Raw genomic sequence first — 13,297 nt, 5'->3', positions numbered from 1 at the left:
CAAAGTGCCCCCCAAATTGCCAACAAACCAGAAGTGAGGCAAGAGGTATGGAAGAGATTGTGTGTCACCACCTTGACAAGGAACTAATACTGACAACTCTAATTTTGGACATTTGGCTACAGAACCCTGAGCTAATCAAGTGCTGTTCTTCTAGCTGATCTTTTTGTAGTAAGTCTGTTTCTTGCAGCACTTTCTGCCACAGTTCTGCTGTTGTGTTTACTGGAGGCTTGTTACTGTAGTTGTGGACTTTGGGAGGTGGAGCACTTCCAATCTTGTGATGAAATCCAGTCTTTGGAAAGTCCAGTGGCTCCATGCTCAGGAGTGTGCTCTTCACAAATGTTTCTATTCCTCTTTTGAGGATAGAAGTTTCCCCTCCTGCTTTCCATCCTGGCTGAATTTATTCTTTATGGTTCACAGTTAATTTCTTTGAGCCCCTCACATCTAAAAAGGATGCCTTTTCCTGCCATTAGCTGGAACAAGGAGGCTGGGTGTGAGCAGAGTTCGTTTCCGGTTGCAGTGCAATTTCAGCCGTGTTTTCCCACCACATCCTCCCCCCTATATAGATTAAGCCTTTTGTTCAATAATAGAGTAGGGCCTAGGAAGATTTCACAGTGACAGCTGTTCCTGTCCACCAGATAGCATCCCAGAGGAGCTTCCTCTGGATTCTCCTTGATCCCTTCTGTGACAGTCTATGGAAAAGCCTTTAATAAAAAGGTGGTGGTTCTCCAGTATCCTGGCCCTCAAGAACATCTCATTGTCATGCTTTAAGCCTCTAGCAATTCATCAAAGTTTCTAGTTTACCAATCCTACCTGCTTTTATGGCACCTAACAGATTTTCCAACTGGCTATTCCAAATATGCCCATTTTGCATAAGAATTACTTTGTAAGATGGTAGACATAGGAGAAGTTCTGAAAACAAAGTGTAAGTTACTCTAATGGGAGGGAATATCACGTTTATAAAGGAAATCTCCAGTTGTAACGAGATTTATCTTCCTTATCACTAGGAAGAGAAGGATGACTGTAAATCAAAAAAGACTCCTATTAATGGAGAAGACATTTATATCCACATAATAAGACTTAGCTTTGTTTACCACACTTTTCCTGGTTACCTTCCTATAATTTGCATTCCCCACATCTTTTTGCCTTTGTTTTGGCTGAAGATTGTATGTAAGCTCAGATTCCAGATGCTTCTATGAGTTACTTTTCCCTGAGTTTCTCCCATGTTTGTGAGATATACATGTTAATAAAATTCTGTGCTGGGGGCAGGGTGGCTAGGAGTCCAGGTTCCTGTCTCTGATTCATGAAAGAATTTAAGGGTAAAATGAAAATAAAGGTTAGCAAATGACTATGATTTATTAGCAAAGTCAAAGTGCACACTTAGAGAGAGTACAGGCAAATGTTACAGGAAAACAGTGGCAGAGAAATTATTGTTACCTCAGTCCTTTGTCTCACATGGAAGAATAATTTCCAAGCAGACGGAAAAGAGATAATAAAAGTATTTATTAGAATCACAGACCTCCAGCCAGAGCAGCATGGAGGGGAGCTTCCAAGAGAGGAAAGAACCCAAAGGGAATGGTGGAATTGGCTTTTTTTAAATACAATTTTGAAGGAAAAAAAAAAAAAACTTAACAATCAGATTGGCATTCAGTTACCAGGTGGGGACAAAAACCATCAAAAGACCTCATTTACAGTTCTCCATCCTGTCCAGCCTGCTAAGGGTAGGATAGGTAACTTGTTTTCACAATAAGTTGTGAGTTCAGGAAGAGCTCCCTTGCCATTCTCATGGTAAATTTGGAGATTCAAAAGGAAGGAGTGCTGCCTGTTTGTTCTAGCTAAAAGGAAAGGAAGCAAATATTTTACACTCCAAATTCCACTGGGATCTCCTGACTATCTATTAACCTATCTGACTCCTCACACAAACTCTACATTTAGCTACATCCCACGAGGCTCAGAGTCATATCTTTTATGTGATTGGGAGGCATACGTGGTGATGGTAGGGGCACAGTTTTCCAGAATTTGGAGAGGGCCCATTTTCTGGCCTTTATAAGAAATGTCATAATGTTGTGGGATTTGGGAGCCTCAGTTGGGCTCCAAGAGACTCCCAGCTAGACGTAGTTGAGGTTCTTGTCTTCCTGCCTTAGGAATGCAACTGCAAGATGGAAAGAGAGGTGAGAAGGAAGGTGGGATTTATTGAAATGCAAAGTGATAGTACAAACTCAAAGGTGAGTGGGGCAACTTCATGAGGGAGGGTTGCTCTCTCCCAGACTGGGTTTCTCCTTTTATAGGATAAGGGATGGAATTCTGGGTGGGGCTTCATTGAATATTCAGAGGAGGCAGGTTTTGGGAGGGGGCTGCAGCACACATGGTGATCTCCAGGGAGGTGTCATGGCATCTGGTGCATTATGGAAAGTGAGCCTTCCCAGCATAACAGAGAGTGGAGGTGCCAAGCCCTAAACCCTGTTGAATCCACACAGATGGTGATGGGATCTGAGGGGAACACATGACTCCAGTGTTGGCAGCCCTTACCTTCTCACCACTCGCTAGCAACCTGCCTACATGTACCAATAGCATCAAGTACATGATCATCAGCCATGCTAATGTTATTATAATGATATTATAATAGGCTATAGATTATTTTAGAGATCATTCAGCAGCCATGTTGGATATTTTCTGCTAGTGCCAATTCTGAGAGGTAGTTTTGCTGTAATAGTGATGTTCAGTTGCTGGCCATGGGAAGCTTGAGAAGCACCACTGGAGAGGGTTTGCTGACATATTTCCTCATGACTTTTCTCTAATCCCTGTCTCCTTACCTATAACACTGTTTTTATCTTTGTTTTTTTTTATACCCTACAAGGAAAGAGAGAAAATATTTGTATTTATCATAAGGTATACATCTATCTTTTTTTTTTAAAAGATTTTTATTTATTTACTTGAAAGTCAAAGTTACACAGAGAGAAGAGAGGCAGAGAGAGAGAGAGAGAGAGAGAGAGAGAGAGAGAAAGGTCTTCCATCTGATGGTTCACTCCCCAATTGGCTGCAATGACCGGAGCTGTGCTGATCTGGAGCCAGGAGCCAGGAGCTTCTTCCGGGTCTCCCATGCAGGTGCAGGGGCCCAAGGACTTGGGCCATCTTGTACTGCTTCCCCAGGTCATAGCAGAGAGCTAGATAGGAAGTGGAACAGCCGGGTCTCGAACCGGCGTCCATATGGGATGCTGGCGCTTCAGGCCAGGGCATTAACCCACTGCGCTGCAGCACCGGCCCCACACATCTATCTTTATTATGGTCATTTGTTCCATGATCTCAGTTATCTGCAGTCTCACAAAAGTTTACTTGATCATTTGTGTAGCTCCCTTCTTGTTGAAAGGATGGAAACATTTATATTTTCAGTTGTTAATATGTCCAAGCTAAAACTGGAAGTCCCAAGAGATAAACTTCAATCATAAAGATTGAAAATAAAAGGGTAGAAAAACATATTGAAAACAAATGCTAACAAAAGAGAACTAAGGTAAGCTATTTTAATATTACCAAGCATAGAGTTTAAGGGGAAAAGTACTGTAAAACTATTTGATTAAATTATAATTTTTTGAATGAATGGGTTTTAATCCTAAATTTGTTTATCTTTAATAACACAGACTTTTCTAAAGACAAAACTACAATATTTTAAATAGTCTTGAGTCTAGAATTGACCAGCATTTGCTTTCATAGAATAAAATAAGTGTTCCTTTGAACTGAACAGAAGAGGTTGGTTTTATAGACAGAGAACCACTCAAGAAGGCAGAAACAAAGAACAAAAGGTAAACTTGTTGTCTCAAAGTCACTGTTTTTGTGAGGTGGGAACAGGCAAACAAAACAACAGAAAAATAACTGATCGGTAGGCATGGAAAGCCAAGACACTGTGGCAAAAAATGTTCTACATGGAAGATTTCTGCGTGAGACCTCAGTGGAAAGAAGGGACCATCAAAGAAGAATGTGCTTTTCTCTGCAGAGAGGAGAGAACTTCCACTTTGCTTATGGCCCTGCCTAAACGGTGGAGTTTGTGGACTCAAAAGACTTCCATAGTCTTGGCAGCTCATGGCAAGAGTCTCGGGTGATCATTGACGTCATAAATAAGAGTATTAATTGTTAAATCAACAACAGGAGGCACTGTGTACTTACTCCCCATGTAGGACCCCTGACTTTAATCAGTTGTACTATGAGAGTTAACCGTACAACTTGTTTTCAAACAGTTCTTTATACTTTGTGTGTCTGTGGGGTTGCAAACTGTTGAAATCTTTACTTAGTATAGAGTTGGTCTTCTGTATATATGGTTAATTAAAAATGAATCCTACTGAAGAATGGGGTGGGAGAGAGAGTAGAAGGTAGGATGGGAGTAGGAGGTGGGATGGGAGTGGGTGTGGGAGGGCAGGTATGGGGGGGAAGAATCACTATATTCCTAAAGTTTGTACCTATGAAAATTGTATTCATTAAATAAAAGCTTTCTTTAAAAAATAACTGATTGGGATACTTTATGTTACCTTTTTTGCTAGGGATTAAAGCAGAAGGAACTTTATTTTCATGACAACTGAAACTAGACAGTGTGGAAAACTGGGCTATTATCTCTCTCCTGATTTCTTAGAAAGTCAGAAAGCTTAGTTTTGGTTTGGTGATTGGAATTTGCTAAAAGTGACCCTGTTTTAATTTTTATTCAGATATTTTTGAGTCTATTCCAACAGCTTAATCTAAAACAATACTCTCCTATAATTTTTATGTAACAAACTCCAAATATATGAAGCAAAAGTTGAGATGACTAAAAGGAAAAATAGACAAATTTAGAATCAAGTTAATATAATCACTAATTCATACATTAATAAAAATCAGAAAGAATAAAGAAATCTGGATAACACAAAATAAACTCAGCCTAGATGGTATTTACAGATTATTATACCTAATACAAATTCTGTTTCAAAGACTGACTTTGCCAATATGTATGTATACCATTTTCTGGCATGTAAAGCAAGTACATAAATGAAAAATGCATTTTCATTTATCAGAGCAGTTTTAGCAAACTAATGCCACAACACTCAAAGCCACAATGGCTCACAGGCCAAATCTGGCCCATTGCCCATTTTGATTAAAAGCATTTTATTGGAACACAGCCACACTCTTTCATTCATGTCTATGGTGTGCATTGTCTATGGCTGCTTCCACTCTGTAATGACAGTTGAGCAGTTGTAACAGAGACCATATTGCTCACAAACAAAATATTTCTTGACATTTACAGAAAAAGTTTTCTGACCCTGCTCTAAGGAGTATCTTGATTATTTGCAGAAAAAAGCTTTCTGATCCCTGTTCTAAGGAACATGCATGACATAAAGACATTGGCTATAGGACAGATTTATTAATGGGGATAGAAAGAATAGGACAAGGGATGCTTGGGTGGCTGACTTGCCAATGTGGAGTAAAGGAGGTAAGACCCTGATAACGAAGAAAGCTATTAAGATGTGTGAGACAGAGAACCGTTGGCAATGAAGGGCCTACCTATCTCAAAAGAAGATAGTGACCTTAGAGTAACAACTGCAATGTTGCAAATAAGTTGTGCCTGCTGGATTCCAGTCAGTTGAAAATCTGTTCCTAAATCATGTGTAAAACCTTGACACAAAGAGAACTACAAAGAAACAAGAATGACATTGTAGCTGAAGAAAAATGTTGAACAGAAGACAAAAACAGAAATGCCTCATTTTTCCTATGAGAAGAAAAACAGCTTGTTGGTAGTGCAGTGATGAGAGAAGAGAGATCTACTGGTAACCACGGCCTCTTGTTTTTCTGCCAGACACAGCTAATGCTTACTCTGTCTCAAAGCAAACACACACGTTCTTACTGGCCTTTAGAAGAACTGATTCCTTTGAGAATTATCTATAGGGAAAATGCTTAGTTTGAGCAAAGGTAGATGATACTAAAGTACAGTGGCCTCGGTTACCAGTAGACAGCACCAAGTAGGTTTTAATAGCAGAAGAAAAACACAGCATTCAAACAATATATCTCAAGAGGACACAGGTTGGAAGGATGTAGAGCCAAGGAAGTAATAGGTGTCCACTTGCATCCTTTTAGACATGCCATTAGACCTTATCTATAATGACAAAACAGGTTAGTTTGAACTACCTTTGCTTGGTCCAAGGGCACAGAAACCGGAAGGTCCAAATAATAAAAACACCATATTCACCCTCCTCATAGTCCTCAACAAATGACTAAATGGAGTAGGCAGCCTGTATCCCTCAGGCAGGATAACTCCGAGGTAAGTGTTCCACACTGCCCTCGCAGAGTTCTACTGTGGGACTGAGCTCCTGTTAACCACAGCAGCAAGTGGCTTGAGAACATACCCTTCTTTAGCTCACCTATTTACTCCCCTACTGGATCTGAGGTCACCTGGAATCACTGTCTCCAGGTCCCCTTCCAAGAAAATCCAAATAAATACAACTATCTACACTTATTGAGAGGTGGCATAAGAGAGGGCATTTTCACATGAGGATATATCTGAATCATACTCAAGGAAGAATGTTGGGGTTGCTTTGAGATAAACAAGTTCAGGTTTTCGATTTGAGGAAAAGCCAGAGGAGGCTCTAAACATGAGAATAAGTAGCTATAATCAAAGAAAACAAGAAAGAGTGAGGACACTTGGGATATCATAGCTAAACCTGTTGGGTGTGTGATTCAGGATTAAGCACAGAAATGTGAGAAGGAGTTCATTGAAGACCTATTACTTTTGGGCCCTGGTTTAGGACCATCTGAAAAATTAATATGAGTAAGAAAATGCTAGACACCCATTACACATAAATCAAACTGAAATTAATTTTATCAAATTTAATATCCTAGATTGTATTAGAAACTTGGGTTAAAAACAGTTGATACAACATTGGGTATGTAAAGGTTTTGGCTCAAGTAACAGGACAATGTATAAGGTTTTAGAGTTTTCAACATTTCTTCATAGGCATCACCATAATTTACCATATTGCATTCCATGGAGGATGCCAGCATGTTTGGTTTCTTCTGAGAGTGGTGGAAGGCAGAGGTGGAGTGTACCTAGCAGAAGAATCCCACAGTGATCCAGGAAGTAGAGAAGGGTGGATGGACTCAACTCAGGCTTTTAGAACAACTCTCTCATGAGAATTAGCTTTAAATGACTTGCCCAAATGACCTCCCATGAGATTTGCCTCCTAAACGCCATAATTGGACTATTTCCATCCTCTTAGTCATCAACTAATGGCTTTGTTGTTTAAATGATTTAAGGGGGTAAAACATATTCAAACTACAGCACTTTTCCTCTGGTCCTATGAACCTTACTTCCATTTTACACACAACATATAATCATTCCGTCTTTAACAGTTTATAAATTTTCTAAACGCGTTCTTCCACCGTCTCCTTCCTTTCTCCTTTCCTCCGCCATTGTGGTGGGTGTCCCTGACTCTCCCTCACCATGTCTTCTCACAAGACCTTCAGAATCAAGAGGTTGCTGGCCAAAAAACAAAAAACAAAACCGCCCCATTCCGCAATGGATTCGGATGAAAACTGGTAATAAAATCAGGTATAACTCCAAGAGGAGACATTGGAGAAGAACCAAGCTGGGTCTATAAGGAATTGCACTTGAGTGGTGTGCACATTTCTTCTGTCTCAATGTCACTGTCACCACACCAAGCTAAAGATGTCACCATCATCTGAACAGCTGGACATGTTTGATTAGGGCTGTGACCAGTGGGCTGGTTCAGTAATAAATATGTGAGCCCTTTTGAAAAAAAAAATCAGTTTATAAATTTTGATTCAGGGGCTGACATTATAGTATAGCATTTAAGCTGCTGCCTGCAGTGCTGGCATCCCATATGGGTGCTGATTGGAGTCTAGCTACTCCACTTCTGATCCAGCTGTCTGCTAATATGCCTGGAAAAACAGTGGAGGGTGGTCCAAGGGCTCGGGACCTTGTTACCCACAAGGGAAACTCAGATGAAGCAGCTGGCTCCTGGCTTCAGCCTGGCCCAGCCCTAGTCATTGTGGCCATTGGGGGAGTGAACTAGTGGATGGAAGACCTCTCTCTCTCTGCCTCTTTCTCTCTGTAACATTGCCATTCAAATACCTTGTTCAAAGATCTCTGAGAAGCTTCTGAGACATTTTTTCTATTGCTCTTTCAGTTAGCACACAGCTCTCTTTCACCTATGCTAATCTCTTTTTCAAGTGGTTCCCCACACCCCCACCCCTCCACTCTCACTTTCCTGTCTGGAACTTGTTTTTTCTTCATTTCTTCTCTAACCAGCCTACAAATAAATCTTTGAAGTTTTTTTTTACTCAGTCTAGTATTAATTCAGAATTCCAAAGTTTCACCTGAGATTCTAAGTACTTTTATTTGTGAGTCCTTATAAAATAAAAAAGTTGGCCAGCGCCGCGGCTCACTAGGCTAATCCTCCGCCTTGGGGCGCCGGCACACCGGGTTCTAGTCCCGGTTGGGGCACCAATCCTGTCCCGGTTGCCCCTCTTCCAGGCCAGCTCTCTGCTGTGGCCAGCGAGTGCAGTGGAGGATGGCCCAAGTTCTTGGGCCCTGCACCCCATGGGAGACCAGGATAAGTACCTGGCTCCTGCCTTCGGATCAGCGTGGTGCGCTGGCCGCAGCGCGCCTACCGCGGCGGCCATTGGAGGGTGAACCAATGGCAAAAGGAAGACCTTTCTCTCTGTCTCTCTCTCACTGTCCACTCTGCCTGTCAAAAAAAAATATTAAAAAATAAATAAATAAAAAAGTTGCATACTTCTAAGTTACAATGGCAGGATGTGCACAGGATAATTTTCCATTCCAAAATGGGCAACAGACAAGTAGAAAAGATTAATCAGACAAGAGCAAGACTAAAACTCAGCAGAGCAAATATTAAACCCTCAAGTTCCATGTCCAGTACCTGTAGAATTCTGTGTCAGGGTCTGGGTTCCCAAGTGATTCAGAAGTCCCGCCCCTACATCTTTATTCGTCACAGTCCATGCTTCAGTTCTCGCAGGCTGGAATCTCATCGGTGCAGTTCCACGATGCGTTGTCCTGGTGGGGAGTCTTGGCAGCAGCTCCAAAACCACATTTCTGCTTGTAATCGCCCTGGAGGGGATGCTGCACACTGTTTCTAGCCTTGTGACAGGTCTCTGCCTGAGCCACTGTGTTGTCTAAGCCACGCTTTGGAATCTAAGCGGGGGCTTCCATGCCTCTGTGGCTCTGTTGGCCTCTGCCCACATAGCTGCTTTCTGAGGCTGCACATGGATGTCTGCAGCTTTCCTGGAGTCTCCGTGTTGGCTTGATTCCCACAGTTTCATTGTGCACTGCCCCATGAGAGGCTCCATGTGGCACAATTCTTCCTAGCCTCCCAGAATTTTCCTTGAAATCGCAGTGGAAGCTACCACGACCCCATAACTCTTGCAATCTGAGTGCCTACAAAACCAGCATCACGTGGAGGCCGATGCGAAGGCTGACCACCAGCATGCACTACACCAGGGTGCAGCTGAACCAAGGTTGCAGCTGCAGAGTGCTTTGCCAGCTGATCACAGAAAATGAATTTGGAGATGGTGTTGGGAAGGCCCAAAGAGAGTGCCCTGAAATTCCATGAAACAATTATGTCTTTCCAGGCCTGTGGGCCTGTGATAGGATGGGCAGCCTCAGAGATCTCTGAGATGATTTTGAGACATTTTTCCTATCGCTTTTCCGGTTAGTACATGGTTCTGTTTTACCTGTGTTAATTTCTTTTGCAAGTGGTTCCCCCCAAGCCCTCCACCCTTCCACTCTCACTCTCCCATCTGGAACTTACATTTTCTTCACATCTTCTAGCCTGCAGATTTTCCATCTCCTTCTGTTCTGCTCCTTTTTGTTTGATTCACAGTATAAAAGTTACAGAGAGTGGCCAAGAATGCCCATGCTTCAGCCTGAATGCTTTGTTTTTGAAATCTCTAACAAATAAACTACTCCATCACTTTAAGTTTGGCCTGCACAGTCTCAGAGTATGAACACAACACAGGCAGGATCTTTGCCAGCATTTAATGAAGATGGACTTTAGTCTGGTTCCCAATAAAATCCTCATTTCCATCTGAAACCTCATAAACACAGCCTCCCCTGCCCACATTTCTACCATTCTGAGCTCTCTTGCAATCTGAGTGCCCTGGTAGTCATACTCGGTGACTTCCTGGCTTTGCTTGCCCCATTCTAGGTTTTCTCTATCCTACTCCTCCAAACCCTTCCAAACTCTTCCCATTAGTCAATTCCAAAGGCAAGTCAGCACCTTCAGTTAATAACAGCATGACTAGAAGGTACCAATTTTTCTATATTAGTCATTTTTTCATTACTATAACAAGATAGCTGGGCAACTAACTTTATAAAAAGAAAAAGTTTCTTTACAGTTTTAAAGGTCCAAATCCAAGATTGGGCAGCTCCATTGCCTTTATTTATAGTGAGGCAGTAGATGGCAATGGTGGAACATGTAGAGAAGAATGACATGGTAATCCAGGGAGCAGAGAGAGACTGGGCTCAATTCAGGCTTTTATTTATTTATTTTTTGAAGATTTATTTATTTATTTGAAAGACAGAGTTACAGAAAGGCAGAGGCAGAGAGAGTGAGAGAGCAAGAGCGAGCGAGCAAACAAGCGAGAGAGAGCTTCCATCCACTGGTTCACTCCCCAGATGGCCACAATGGCTGTAACTGTGCCAATTCAAAGTCAGGAGCCAGGAGCTTCTTCTGGGTCTCCCACACAGGTGCAGGGACCCAAGCACTTCGGCCATATTCTACTGTTTTCCCAGGCCATAGCAGAGAGCTGTATTGGAAGTGGAACAGCTGGGACTTAAACCAGCACCCATATGGGATGTCAACACCGCAAGTGGAAGATTAACCTGCTATGCCACAGAGTTGGCCCCAATTCAGGCCATTATAACAACTTTCTCTTGTGTGAACTACCTTCTGAGGGCATGCCCCCAGTAACTGAAGAGTCTCCTCTTAAACACCATTACTGGATTCAGTTTCTACCATCTTAGTACCATTAAGTTACTACTTTGTGGTTTTAACATCTTGGCAATTGAGGGGACCAAATCACATTCAACCTATAGAAGAGTCTTATTAGTTAAGAATACTAGGTAGGTAATTAGTATGCTCATCCTGATATCATCTGTGAATGTCCAAAAAGAGGAGACCAATAATTTATATGAGTAATGTTGAGCTTAGGAATGGAATTTTGACTGAAAAAATATATAAAAGTTTTGGCATTTAAGTAGTATGTTGAGGCTGGTACTGTGGCGCAGTGGGTTAATGCCCTGGCATGAACTGCCGGCATTCCAAATGGGCTCCGGTTCAAGACCCAGCTGCTCCACTTTCTATCTAGCTCTCTGCTGTAGCCTGGGAAAGCAGTACAAGATGGCCCAAGTCCTTGGGCCCCTGCACCTGTGTGGGAGACCTGGAAGAAGCTCCTGGCTCCTGGCTTCAGATTGGCACAGCTCCAGCCATTGCGGCCATTTGGGTAGTGAGCCAGCGGATGGAAGACCTTTCTCTCTCTCTCCCTCTCTCTCTCTGCCTCTCCTCTCTCTGTGTAACTCTGACTTTCAAATAAATAAATAAATCTTTTTTTAAAAAAAGTAGCATGTTGAGGCCGGCGCCGCGGCTCACTTGGCTAATCCTCCGCCTGCAGCACCAGCACCCTGGGTTCTAGTCCCATTTGGGGTGCCAGATTCTGTCCTGGTTGCTCCTCTTCCAGTCCAGCTCTCTGCTGTGGCCCGGGAAGGCAGTGGAGGATGGTCCGAGTGCTTGGGCCCTGCACCTACATGGGAGACCAGGAGGAAGCACCTGTCTCCTGGCTTCGGATTGGCGCAGCGCACCGGCCATAGCAAGCATTTGGGGGGTGAACCAACGGAAAAGGAAAACATTTCTCTCTGTCTCTCTCTCTGTCTAAGTAGCATGTTAATGTACTGACACGGGACACTTACCCAGAGATGTTAAAAGACAAGTCTAGGAATGGAGAAGTATTTGATATAGGTAGTCATTTAATTGACTACACTTGGTGACTACCTGGAACAGGTGCAGAAGAGGAGCTATGAGTAATTTTCAAATCTACTTGGTCAACTGCATACACAGCAATGCCATCCTGATGACCAACAGCATCAGAGCAGGAATAGGCTTATGGGAGAAAATGCTGAGTTGTAAATACTTGCAGGAAATCCAAGGGTGATTTCAAGAAGAGAGGACAAAATAACCATTTGTATCTCAGGAACAAGTTAGAGTTGGAGTTAGTGTTATAGGAGGCACCCATGGGGGCATGTGAGGCCCTCCATGGAGAGTGGATATACAAGTGAACAAAGAGGCCACGGTTAGAACTTTGAATTATGTTCATATGTAAGAGTAGATCCAATCGGGCCTGTATGTTTTCTTAATAGTTCTACATCCAGACTCAATTCCCTAGTTCAACTGTAGCATTTTGAGGGAAAAATAAAGAAGAAAAAAAAACATATTTTAAGAACACTTGGTAGATAATCTGATACAGAAGAGACTCAAAAAAGTCAGACCAGAGGACAGAACAGACAGGTACAGAAATTATTTGTTGAATCCATTCAGGACAGAAATAAGAAAAGCATATAATACAAAAAATAAACTTTAAAAAAAATTATTTGAAAGACAAAGACAAATAAAGGCAGTTGGCAGTGGGGCTGGCCTCTATCAGCTGGTTCACTCCTCAAATGCTCACCATGAGCAGGCCTGGACCAGGCTGAAGCTAGGTGCTGGGAACTCATTCCAGGTTTCCCAGGTTCCAAGATCTAACTACTTGAACCAATATTTGCTACCCACCAGGGTCTACAGTAGCAGGAAACTGTAACTGGGATCCACAACAAGACTCAAACCTATACTCTCCAATTTGGGACATGAGTTTCCTAACTGTCATCTTAACCATGGACTCAAACACTTACCCTCTCATTATTCATTTTCGATTTGGATGGGAAGCTTGGTTTGGGTGTGCTATGATTTAGATATTAGTTTGGATACTGAATGTCCCCACAAAGACCCATGTGTGAAAGGCTTAGTCCCAAAAAATCTTACGCTAAATGTATTAAGATGGGAGACACTTCATCAAATTATGGTGTTTGCAGGTGGGGCCTTCAGGAGGTGACTGGCTTGGATTGGGTCCTTAGGGTAGAGCCCCCATGATTAAATTCTGATGGCATCTAAGGGACCATGTAGACATAGGCAGATATGCACACTTCCTGTTGCATGTGATGCTCTGTGCCCCTTGTGGACTCTGCCGGAAATAACATCATCACTGGAGGCCAAGCCAATGG

General features: G+C 42.4%; 1 long non-coding RNA gene and 1 pseudogene across 1 annotated transcript in view; one reads left to right on the top strand and one right to left on the bottom strand.

Moving 5' to 3' along the window:
* LOC133750085 (uncharacterized) overlaps positions 1–13,297 on the bottom strand; it is a 469,371-nt gene that overhangs the window by 184,686 nt on the left and 271,388 nt on the right. The window lies entirely within an intron of this gene.
* On the top strand, positions 7,451–7,616 carry LOC133749870 (large ribosomal subunit protein eL39-like; annotated as a pseudogene).

Source organism: Lepus europaeus, chromosome 20, assembly GCF_033115175.1.
Source record: "Lepus europaeus isolate LE1 chromosome 20, mLepTim1.pri, whole genome shotgun sequence".
Classification (NCBI taxonomy): Eukaryota; Metazoa; Chordata; class Mammalia; order Lagomorpha; family Leporidae; genus Lepus; species Lepus europaeus.
Note: the sequence above shows the minus strand (reverse complement) of the source record. Positions and strands in the feature narration are given on the sequence as shown.